Genomic DNA, 12,590 nt, shown 5'->3' on the forward strand with positions numbered 1-12,590 from the left:
CCTTTGTTTGGTATAAAGCACTCTTTCCTGGATTTTTATGTTCATTGCCTACTATTTCTTCTCCAGTACATTCTTTCTTTGATTCTTTCTGACATTAAAATACTTTCCACAAGATTTTAATCTTGGGCTAGAATTGTGGCTTAGGAGTAGAGTGCTTGCCTAACATGCATGGGTTCGATTCCCCAGCATCACTTATATAGAAAATGGCCAGAGGCCCTTCCTGTGGTCGTACCTTCACTATCTCTGTATCTTATCTGAGTACATTGGAAACCGTGTATACAGGTATTAGAACTAGGAAACTGTAAGGGAATACCAAAATCGAGAGACACAGGGTAAAAAAGACAAACAATTACAAAAGCAATACTTGCAAAACTGTTTAATGTAAATCTACTGAACAAGTCAGGGGGGAAGGGGAAAGGGAGAGGGAGAGGGGGGAATGAGGGAGGAGGTAACAAACAGTACAAGAAATGTATCCAATGCCTAACGTATGAAACTGTAACCGCTCTGTATGTCAGTTTGACAATTTAAAAAAAGACTAGAAAATCTGAACTATTCCCAAATCACTTTTCTTTTTCTTCTTTTTTTTTCAATTTCACTCTAGTTTTCTAGGAAACTCAATTGGCCTCTGTGGAGTAAATTGTTTTTCTGTAAGGCTAAGGTGTAGACCCTTGAAAATTATTTTCCTAAACATTGATTTTCTCTTATGTCTGTCTGTCATCTTCATATCATCTTATATCTGTACATATGTATAATCACATATTGTATATGGTGTATTTGTGTTTAGCATTTAATCTTGTCCTGTAAATAGTATAATAAATATATACTCCTCTAAAAACAAAAAAGAAACAAAGAAAGAAAATGGCCAGAGGTGGTGCTGTGGCTCAAGTGGCAGAGTGCTAGCCTTGAGCAAAAAAAAGCCAGGGACAGTGCTCAGGCCCTGAGTCTCAAGACCCCTGCAGGACTGCCCCATCTCCCACCCAAAAAAAGGATTTTAGTTTTCTCATTCTACCTCTGACTTTGTACATTGCTTATTGTTCCATTCACACTCAATCATGAAGTATTAACTTTGTTTTGTTTTTTGCCAGTTCTGGGGCTTGGACTCAGGGCCTGAGCACTGTCCCTGGCTTCTTTTTGCTCAAGGCTAGCACTCTACCACTTGAGCCACAGCGCCACTTCCAGCTTTTTCTATATATGTGGTGCTGAGGAATTGAACCCAGGGCTTCATGTATATGAGGCGAGCACTAGGTGATATTCCCAGCCCCAGATGTTAACTTTATATATGATGAAATCTCTCTTTACAATCCAGCCTTTCTCTGAACTCAATTGATATCTACCTTTACTTGAATGACATTGCCAAAATTGAACTCATCATTTCCAAGAACCTTGATAGATTCTCTTTGTTGTTTTACTCTATTCCTCATATTTAGAAATTTAGCCCTGTCAGTTCTCTCCTTCAAATCATATTAAATTTCTTTCTCCTAGGCTCAGTGTAAATCTCTATGATTTATTAACTGGGTATTTTAATAGTAGTCTAATCTCCCTTCCTCCAGGTTGGTCTTGTACAATGGATACTATATAATTCTGCTACTGAAATATTTATATTTAAACTCTATATTTTTTCCACATGCTTGTTCGTGTGTGTGTGTGTGAGTGTGTGTGCGTGTCTGTACTAGTACTGCTACTTGGACTGAGAGTCTGGGCAGTGCCCCCTTAGCTTTTGCTCAAGGATTGGTACTCCACCACTTCAACTACAGCTCCAAATATAGCTTTTTAGTGGTTAGTTGAAGATAAAGAGTCTCACACAGATTTCTGCCTGGGCTGGTTTGTGTACTTGTTTTTAAGTGTAAATTTTTGGGGAAAAAAATGTCAGTAACCTTGTTAAACAATCTTATTGCCACAAGTCCAAATCCAGCTAACTTTGGAAAAATACACTTTTGCAAAATTCTTTCTAAGAAGCTTGTCAGTGATGAAGCATGCCTGTAATCCTAGTTACTTAGGAGGCTGAGATCTGAGGATTCTGATTCAAAGTCAGCATGGGCAGGAAATCCCTGAGACCCTTATTTCCAATTAACTACCAAAGATCTGGAAGTAGAGCTGTGGCTCAAGTGGTAGAGCAGTAGTCTTGAGCAAAAATGATCAGGGACAGTGCCCAGACACTGAGTTTAAGCCCCAGAATCATCACATACACATTTACACACAAAACATTCATCCTAAGAATACATATGCCACCACATTTATGCAATGAAATTTTAGTTTTCCCTTTCATCTCATTAAAATCTCATTTCTATATATTTCATATGTTCTGCTTTTCTGAACATTGCTCTTAGCCATTTAATTATTGTTAGCACTGGTGAATATAAAATGTGTAATTATTTGGATCCACATCTACTATACAGGGACTTTTATACGATTTTAACTCAATTAATTATACAGTGATCTAAATAATTATTCATTGAAAATAGTTTGATTTTCTAAGTTCACAATTTTCGACTCCTAGTGTACAAAGACACTGTGAGCATCTCTCATATAGTCACCATTTACTATGGAAACAATCTGAGTTATTGTGGTCCCCCATAACTGTCATTTTTTAAGATGACAAATACCTTGCAATAATCTAAGACTTTAAATTTGAAACAAAAATGTTGAATTACATATTTTGCAGAATTTCACCTTATTTACATTTATTTATTGGATGATGGTTAGACGTCACAAAGTAGGTGACATATGTATGTTGTCTGAATCAAAGATCTCCTCTATCCTCGTCAAGGGAAGTGCTAAACCTTCTCTCCTTTAGTATAATACTTCAGTCTATTTTAAATTAAAATTAACTTTATAGTAAAACACCACACACTTAAAATGTTCATGGAAGTGTTTTTTAGGATTTACATCAATACATAATTGTAACTGTACTTGGGTGTTGGTATTACAGGTTATTTCTTCTTTTTGCAAACTACCTGTGATGTACAAGTGATAATACTTAGTAGACTAGTTGCTCTGATGCCTTTTTTTTTTTTTTCTGGCCAGTCCTGGGGCTTGGACTCAGGGCCTGAGCACCGTCCCTGGCTTCTTTTTGCTCAAGGCTAGCACTCTGCCACTTGAGCCACAGCGCCACTTCTGGCCATTTTCTGTATATGTGGTGCTGGGGAATTGAACCCAGGGCCTCATGTATAGGAGACAAGCACTCTTGCCACTAGGCCATACCCCCAGCCCCGCTCTGATGCCTTTTCATGTTTACTGATTCTCCATCTCTGTAGGATAAAATCTAAAATCCTCATCATTAGGTTGAGGGATCTTTTAATTCCCTTGAAATGGATTTGATTTACCTAGAAATCTGACAAGACACTTGCCTGTATACATACGGTATGCTTCAGCTAAATAAAACTATTTTCAGCCACTTCTATGTTTTCTTATGAACACCATAAGTTCATGGTAACTGAAATACACATTCTCCCGTTTTATACTCCCTTGCTTCCCGATGTATTGATTATTCTGTTAAAGACTTCCTTTCCTATCCTGTACTTTGACAAATACTATACTAAGTTGGTTGCTTCCCCTCTGAGTTTCCTATGGAGTATGGTTTTATTTTAATTTTAGATTGAATGTGATTGTATTGTAATTGATGGGCTACATGCCTGTTAAATATCTTTTTTTTTTTTAAGTCGGTCATGGGGTTCTCTGGGCCTAGGCGCTGTCCCTGAGCTCTTCAGCTCAAGGCTAGCGCTCTACCACTTGAGCCACGGTGCCACTTCTGGTTTTCTGGTGGTTAATTGGAGATAAGAGTCTCATGGACTTTCCTGCCTGGGCTGGCTTTGAACCACAATCCTCAGATCTCAGCCTCCTGGTTTGCTAGGATTACATGTGTAAGCCACCAACACCCAGCTACTGTTAAATATCTTTTAATGATATGAATCATATCTTATTTCTTTCCACATCTTATTTTCTGTTAAAAATGTGTTTATCAAGTGGAATGACTAAAGTAGGGGAATATGAAAATTGTTTCATGTCAAGTAAAGTGAGAAATATCCCTTTAATAAAGTTTGATTTTGTAATATTTTGGGGAAAAGCATGTGTCCTATTAGTAAATATTTCATAGATGTTATTTCTGAATAATTTTCTTCTAGAATCAATAAGAGATATATATCATATCAAAGTTTTGGGAAGTCAAGATACTTTTGTCTTCAAGGGAAAAGTAATTTAAATATTTTAAGATATATACAAAAGCATTTCAGTGTTACTTAGATGCTAGTATGCTAGTGATTAGATGGTAGAATAGGGAATAGCAGGTAATTGCATCCTAAATTATTCACAGCAGTCATCCTACTGAAAGCAACTAAATATTCTGAATGAAATATTAAAACAATTGTCTTGGAAAAGGCTTCGGAATCTGTCAAGATAGTTGCAAACTCCTGGGACAAATTCTGGATGGACCCTAACCCCAGAGAAGTCAGCATAATACTGGACTCACCATTTGTTTTAAAACCATTCATCAACACAAATGTGGGCAAAATTTCAGAAAAGTATGAGGTGAATAAGTAAACATTAAAAACCAGGATGTGCCCAAAACATGATTGTTATAGGACCTCCAAAGTATATTAATATTAAATGCCAAAGAGCCAAATTCTCTAGCTACTGGTATAACAAAACTAAATCCTTCAATCTCCAGCCTAGAGGAATGATGAGGAAAAAACAGGAAGAAATATATACTTATAAACTTCAGACTGTATATTGGACATTGTGTATATTTCCAGCTGAAAACATATATTCTAAATATCCAAGGACCTTCAAGACTTAAATTTTATTTAACATTGTTAACAGGCTGTAGAAGTCAGGCACTAACAGAAGTAAATAAAAGCCTATCCTGAAAGGAAGTACCTTCATCTAAACTTTTCTGACAAATGATATTTTCAGAGTAATAACTATCACAAGTCAACAAAAATCTGGCATGCATGAAAATATGCAGCTGTGAGAAAGAAAAGCAACTGAAATGATATAACAAAACCATACTTGCAAACTTAGAGTCTAGAATATTGGATAGAGATTTAAAGTTAAAAATAAAATGCAAGCTTTAAATGTTTTTGCAGGAAATAGCTGGGTGCCAGTGGCTCACGCCTGTAATCCTAGCTACTCAGGAGGTTGAGATCTGAGAATTGTGGTTCATAGCCAGCCCGGGCAGGAAAGTCCGTGAGACTCTTATCTCCAATTAACCACCAGAAAACCAGAAGTGGCGCTGTGACTCAAGTGGTAGAACAATATCCTTGAGCTGAAGAGCTCAGGGATAGCACCCATGCCCAGAGTTCAAGCCATCTGACAGACAAAAAAGAAAAAAAATTGCAGGAAAGAGAAAACTAATACTAAAAGAGAAAACTAAAAGTTATAGCAGACTTAACCAATTAGAAACCTTCCAAATGAAAACAGCACCCAAAATTAAACTCAAAGGGTACTTTTAGAAACATCTTGGATACATAAGGAAATCAAATTTGTAAACTTGGAGAAATGATAGTAAGAAACTACTAACAGCAGCACAATGATAACTGTGTTGTGTATATAGAAAATCCAACTGGGTTGTTCAGCTGTTAATGTTGTGTATATATAGAAAATCCAACTGGGTTGATGCACAGGAAAAAATGAATCCTGACTTCTTCATTATATCATATTAAGAACACAGTATCAGGTGACTTAAGATCTGTATGCTCAAGCTAAAACAAGAAAGCTTCTGGAACTACAGCAACCACTAACCAGATATGGCTATTTATATTTAAGCTTAATCAGTAACATAAGTCATTCAAATTCTCAGTTTGACTGGCTATATTTCAAGTGCTCAACAATCACATGTCATTACACACACACACACACACACACACACACACACGTATGTCCCAACATATCTGAAATTCTATTGAACAACGTTCTAGGAGACGATAAGAGTTACATCATCATGACCTTGAAGAATACCACATTTTTGAAAGGACAAAATGAATAGTGAGTATAAAGGACAATATTGATACATTAAACCTCATTGAAATTAGGAGTTTCTATTAACAAAAAGCAAGAAGGAGGCCAGATGCCAGTGGCTCATGCCTATAATCCTAGTTATTTGGGATTCTGAGATCTAAGGATTGGGGTTTGATGTCAGCCTTAGCAGAGAAACCAGAGATATTCTTGTCTCTAACTAGCAAAGCCTGGAACTAGAAGTATGGCTCAAGTGGTAAAAAGTGCCAGCTGAGTGGAAGCAAAGAACTTGAGTTCAAGTCCCAGTACTGACACTGGCACATGCGTGTGCGTGCGCGCACACACACACACACACAAATTGATTAGTCCCTTTTGTAGGACACTATGGAACCAAATAATTATTGTAAAGACTGCTAAATATAGCGAAAGAGTTTATCCTGCCTTTCTCAGGTGACTTTGCCTCAGAATGATCAAACAGCTAGAGAGGGAGGGGTTTCTTTCTACAAGTTCCACTTAGTAAATAAACAAGGATAATTGCATTAGCACAGTGATTCTTTTTTTAATTTAATTTTATTGTCAGGTTGATGTACAGAGGGGTTACAGTTACATAGGTAAGGTAGTGAGTACATTTCTTGTCAAACTTGTTATCTACTCCCTCATTTTTCTGCCACCTTCACTCCTCCCCAATCCCCGCCCTCCAAGAACAGTGATTCTTAAAATGTGATCTGTAGGCAATTTGGGTATCTATGAGCAAAGGTCATGCTGAAAATGTGATTTTTTTATATTATATGCTAACATGCATCCACATTTGAAAGATCTGCATAGCTCAGTGAGCCAATGTTTTCCAAATGATCAATAAATCTGACTTTGGAAAATTACATAAAGGAACGCCCCAGTACCAACACAACACACACACACACACACACACACACACACACACACACACACACACACACACAAATGAATATTAGTCATACCACTATAATGATGAAAATTAAAGGAACTTGTAATACCAAATATTACAAGGATCTAGAGTAAGTAAAATTCTCAAATGATGCTGGTGAGAGAGCACATTGGTCCAACTAATTTGGGGAAATGTTTGTAGCATGTATTAGAACAGAAAACATACCTTATCATCCATTAGCTCCCACTATGAATTCTTTTCTTTTTTGCCAGTCCTGGGCTTGGACTCAGGGCCTGAGCACTGTCCCTGGCTTCTTTTTGGTCAAGGATAGTACTCTACCACTTGAGCCACAGCGCCACTTCTGGCCATTTTCTACATATGTGGTGCTGGGGAATCAAACCCAGAGCTTCATGTATATGAGGCAAGCATTCTTGCCACTAGGCCATATTCCCAGCCCGTTTCCACTATGAATTCTACAGCCAATAAAAATGCAAAATATTTGTAACAAAAGACATGGGAAAGAATGTTCAGGGGCTGGGAATGTGGCTTAGTGGTAGAGTGCTGGCCTAGCATGCATGAAGCCCTGGGTTCTATTCCTCAGTACCACTTAAACAGAAAAGGCCGGAAGTGGTGCTGTGGCTCAAGTGCTAGAGCCTTGCGTGAAAGAGCTCAGGGACAGCGCCCAGGCCCTAAGTTCAAACCCCATGACTGACTAAAACAAAACAAAAAGAAAACCACCAAAAAAAAAAAAAACAAACCAAAAGCTAGGAGAAATATATCACCAAGCTTAAACACTGGAAAATATTAGAGAAAAGGAGATAGAAATAGGGAGATAGAAATTCTAACTAGTTTAACTGGGCCATCATAACCTTGATAATAACAAGCCCTGAAGAGAAAAGAAAATGACAGCTGGAGGCATGGCTCAAGTGCCAACCAAGCAAGCAAGCCAAGAGGAAGAGAGGGAGGGAGCAAAGGGAGGGGAGGGGAGGAGAAGAAAGGGGTAAGAGGATGGGAGGAGAGGACAAACCAATCTTGATTGATAAACATAGGTGCAAACCCAGTACTAGGGAGACAGACAGACAGACTCACAGATAGAGAAACAAAGAAAAGAAATACGTAGAAAACATAGATTCAAAATCCCCACTATTAAAATGAAATTAAAAAACAGTATTAAGATATGCTTCGTGTGTGTGTGTGTGCGCGCGCGCGCAGGTATTTCGTGTGCATGCAGCGTGCTGATCATGGGGTTTGAACTCAGGACCTAAATGCCAGCCCTCAGCTTTTTTTTTTTCTTAAAGCTAGAACCTCTACCACCTGAACCACAGCTGCATTTCCAGTTTGAGGGGAGAAGTGTTTCAGTGTTTAATTGGCGATAAAGCATCTCAACAGACCTTCCTGTCTTGAACTGCTTCAGATCCCATCTTCAGATCTCAGCTTCCTGAGTAACTAGGATTACGGGGACGAGCCATCTCACTTAAGACGCCTTAATTTGTTGTTCTTACTTGCTGTCAACTTCATTTTGAGTTTAAACAAAACAGCTGCAATCTTTGCTTTAAGATTTTAAAAGATAACTACAATGTGCCTGGTTCCAGACAGTACATCTCTGATGATACGGCATTAGGGAGCCTCTATAGAAACCAAACATATGTAGATGGCAACCAGATGGCTCTAGGAACAGGCAAGAATTTAGGATGGAATGGAAAAAAGGCTTTTCTCTCTCTCTGCAGAGCACAGAGAATGTGATTATATACTCATTCCTAGACTCCAAAACAGGTTCCAGATGGATATATAATATACTGTTCTGAGTTTATAGTGTGCTGAGGAAATTATCCTATACTTTTATTTTCATATGTACAGCTTAAAAGACTTGTAACTTATTTATATTCTGAGCCATTCTCTTATCCCATCAATCAAAATTGTAAGTGTTCATCTTTTATCAATCATTTAGGGTTTTTTTTTTAAGATTTATTCCAACAAATCCTTATATCCCAAAATGTTTTCAGTCAGAATCCTAGACTTTGTTCCATATTCACTTGATGTCTTGCCAAATGTTGACATTTGTGATATTCAAATACTATCCAATTGAGCACTGGAAAACCTTTTAGCAATTTAGTCTACTTTCATTGCAACTCAGCTAAGTGAATTTAGTCTCTGGATTATTATTGTTTGCATCTGAATGCTGCAAATATTAAAGACAACAAAAATCAATAGGTCACTAACATTATCAGACATATTGTCAATACATTCCCACTCATATGTTTCCCCGATATTGCTTTACTGTCTGTCCACTCAAACTATAATACCATCTTTCTTTCCTTTTTACTGATTACAAAAATATTATTATATTGCATAAATGAGTGATTTAAGCCAATTATATTTCACATGCATGCAAAGTTCCTTAGCTACAGCACTCTAATGATTTTTTTAAAGTATGGTCATCAGTTTGAAAGTTAAAATAGATGTTAGGAAATATCTCAGAATCCTAGGGAAAGTTTGTTTAGGAAATGTGTGTTAAAAATAAAATGCCTTGATCACCAAAGTATTATACTAGCTATAAACTAACATTGCAAAGGGGAACTGTTCCATATTCTATATATCATGGAAAATTAGTTTAATTCTGAAACAATAACACATTAATATAGCATTAGTATTTCAAATTATAATTCTCCTATGGAATTTTTTTTTGTCAGTCATGGAGCTTGAACTCAGGACTTAGGTATTGTCTCTGAGCTCTTTTGTTCAAAGCTAGTGCTCCTCCACTTGAGTCACAAATTCACTTCTCGTTTGGTGAATTGGAGAAATGACTCTCATGACTTTGAAACATGATTCTCAGATCTCAGCCTCCTGAGAACCCCGTAAATCTGAGAATTACAGATGTGAGCCACAAGTGCCCAGCTCATATGCAATTTTTAATGCTAAGTTTCTCATGCATTTTGCTACACTAACATATGCTATCTAAAAATAGCCAATACAGGGGCTGGAAATGTGGCCTCGTGGTAGAGTGCTTGCCTAGCATACATGAAACCCTAGGTTCAATTCCTCAGCACCTCATATACAGAAAAAGGCGGAAGTGGCACTGTGGCTCAAGGAGAGAGTGCTAGCCCTGAGCAAAAAGAAGCCAGGGACAGTGCCCAGGCCTTGAGTTCACACCACCGGACTGGCACACACACAAAAAATTGAAACATGAAGTTGAATAAGAGAAACAAATAATAAATGTCTGTATGAAGTACAAATGCCCTAAGTGCACTGAAGTTATTTCACTCACATTTAAAAGAAATTATTACCTGTTGCATAAAAAAATAAGCCAATGGTATCTGAACATATAGTACCAATAAAGCTGGATAATAATAGTGCGGCTGAATGAATGGAACAGCATAATAGTCCTGCATAAATAGCAGATCCTTGTTACTTTATCAGTCACGGAAGTTTAAAGATGGAACAAAATGAGGGGCATTTTTCTCCAGTACTAACCATATTTTTCCTTTTTTAAATTGTTATTGTTACAGGGGGGTGCTTACGGGGGGTTACAGTCATATAAATCAGGTAAATAGTACATTTCTCTTTGGACAATGCCACCCCTTCCTTTGCTCTCTCCCAGTTTTTCCCTTCCATCTCCAACCACAAACTGTACAGTTCATCTTCAACATAGTGTCTAGTGAGTACTACTGCTGCATCTGTTCACCCTCTCACCCTTCATTTCTGTGCCTCCCTTTACTCTCCTAAAGACAAATAAATGAATAAACAAGGCAAAAGAAAAAAAACAAACAAAAATAGCAGCAAAGAAAAAAAAACTTTCCTTTCAATTTCCTGGAGTTCATTTCGGTAAATATTTTTTGTATGATCAGAGGCACGTAGGCATTTTGCGTTTGTGGATTCAATCATTTCTTAACTTGGCATTTTGCCTTGTGTTCCTTTCCTAACAGTCTCTTCCTTTGGTCTCACTGCATGTCAGTGCCTAGAGTCCCGCATAATTTATCATGTCCCAGTGTATTTTAGATCTAGCTTTCACGTAAGAGAGAAAACACACACCACTTTTCTCTCTGAGCTTGGCTTACCTCATTTAATATGATTTGCTCTGGGTCTATCCATTTCCCTGCAAATGACATAATAGTATTCTTTCTAATGACTGTGTAAAACTCCACTGTGTATATGTACCACAATTTTTGATCCCCTCATCTATTTTATGACTGCTTACACAACTTGGCTATTGTAAATAGTGCAGTAGTGAACATGGATGTGCAAGTGTCTCTTTGGTATCCTGGCTTGTGATGTTCTGGGTGTGTGTCTAGGAGTGGTATGGCTAGGTAGCAGATTTTTTTTTCCTTTTGTTACTTTTCCTTCTAACTTCTAGAGTTGTTGACCTGCCTATGACTTACTCAAATTGCTTTTTATGGTTAAAAAATGTATATCTCAAATAGTTCCTGACTTTCCAAACTTCACTGGTGGTATTCTCACTAGTATTCTCCAAGTCAGAATAGTAGTGATGGTATTCTCATCTCTGTTTGTTACAGAAGATGAAAAGAAGAAAGGAGAGAGAGAGAGAGAGAGAGAGAGAGAGAGAGAGAGAGAGAGAGAGAGAGGAGAAGAGAGGAGAGGAGAGGAGAAGAGAGGAGAGGAGAGGAGAGGAGAGGAGAGGAGAGGAGAGGAGAGGAGAGGAGAGGAGAGGAGAGGAGAGGAGAGGAGAGGAGAGGAGAGGAGAGGAGAGGAGAGGAGAGGAGAGGAGAGGAGAGGAGAGGAGAGGGAATTTGATCGGGAAAATATTAACATTATGTTAAGTGCTTTGTACTTGAAATGTGAATGTTGGGGTGAATCAGTTTTCTCCTGTAAAATTAACTGAGATCCTATACATAGCATTCTCTGAATATTTCACTAGATGTGTGGCCCTAATAGTTCTTTCTTCATCTACAGAACTTTAGCCTTACACCTTTAGCCCTAAAATAGAGGCTTTTCATGCTAGATCTAGTACCAAAAAAATACCCCCAATAAGCAGTTTCATTAATACATGTCATCAAGAAGAAAATAATATCAACATATATTTCAAATGGCCACTACACAACCATATACACACGTACAGTAGAAAAGAAAGTTAAAGTTTCTCCCACCATGTTGAATAGTGTTAACACTCAATTCATATATTTGCATATTTACATACTTGTTCATTCAGAAATCGTCTTATAGATTATATCATGTGAAAATACTAAGTATACATACTTATACTGGCTGTAAATCTATTATATTTGCAGTGGACATATTTTGTGAGGGACAGTAAATCATAATTCACTTTTCCCCTTCATTGCCTAGAATAAAACAAGGAATGTTTTATTCCTTTCATTAATATCTGCATCCGTGATTTCTTGCATCCATGATTTTTATAAAAAGCCAGAAAGTAATCATACAAACTTGTTAGTAGTGATGTAAACAATTTTGTTCTGCCTCCCATCATAAATTTTTAATGTAAAAAGCCACCATAGATAAATGGGAAATACTTGACCACGTCACTCTTTAGTAGATGCACTACTCTCAAATATGGCGGTTTCCTATTTGCTAAGTCTGTTTGACTTCTAAATAGTAAGAAAATTCAATCTAAGTTGAATGGAAATTGAGTAGTAAGTCTAGCCTTAAACATAAAATTGTTTATGACATCAGGATTACTCATCTTTTTTTTCTTTGTGAAATACACTGAAAACACAAGATTATCAAGTCCTATATGCAATAGTATTATCTTCCTTACAAGTGC

General features: G+C 37.3%; 1 protein-coding gene and 1 pseudogene across 2 annotated transcripts in view; both read right to left on the reverse strand.

The window, feature by feature from the left end:
* Positions 1–12,590, reverse strand: part of LOC125340045 (protocadherin alpha-C2) — a 136,407-nt gene that overhangs the window by 60,526 nt on the left and 63,291 nt on the right. The window lies entirely within an intron of this gene.
* LOC125340258 lies at positions 2,692–2,802 on the reverse strand (annotated as a pseudogene).

Source organism: Perognathus longimembris, chromosome 22, assembly GCF_023159225.1.
Source record: "Perognathus longimembris pacificus isolate PPM17 chromosome 22, ASM2315922v1, whole genome shotgun sequence".
Taxonomy (NCBI): domain Eukaryota; kingdom Metazoa; phylum Chordata; class Mammalia; order Rodentia; family Heteromyidae; genus Perognathus; species Perognathus longimembris.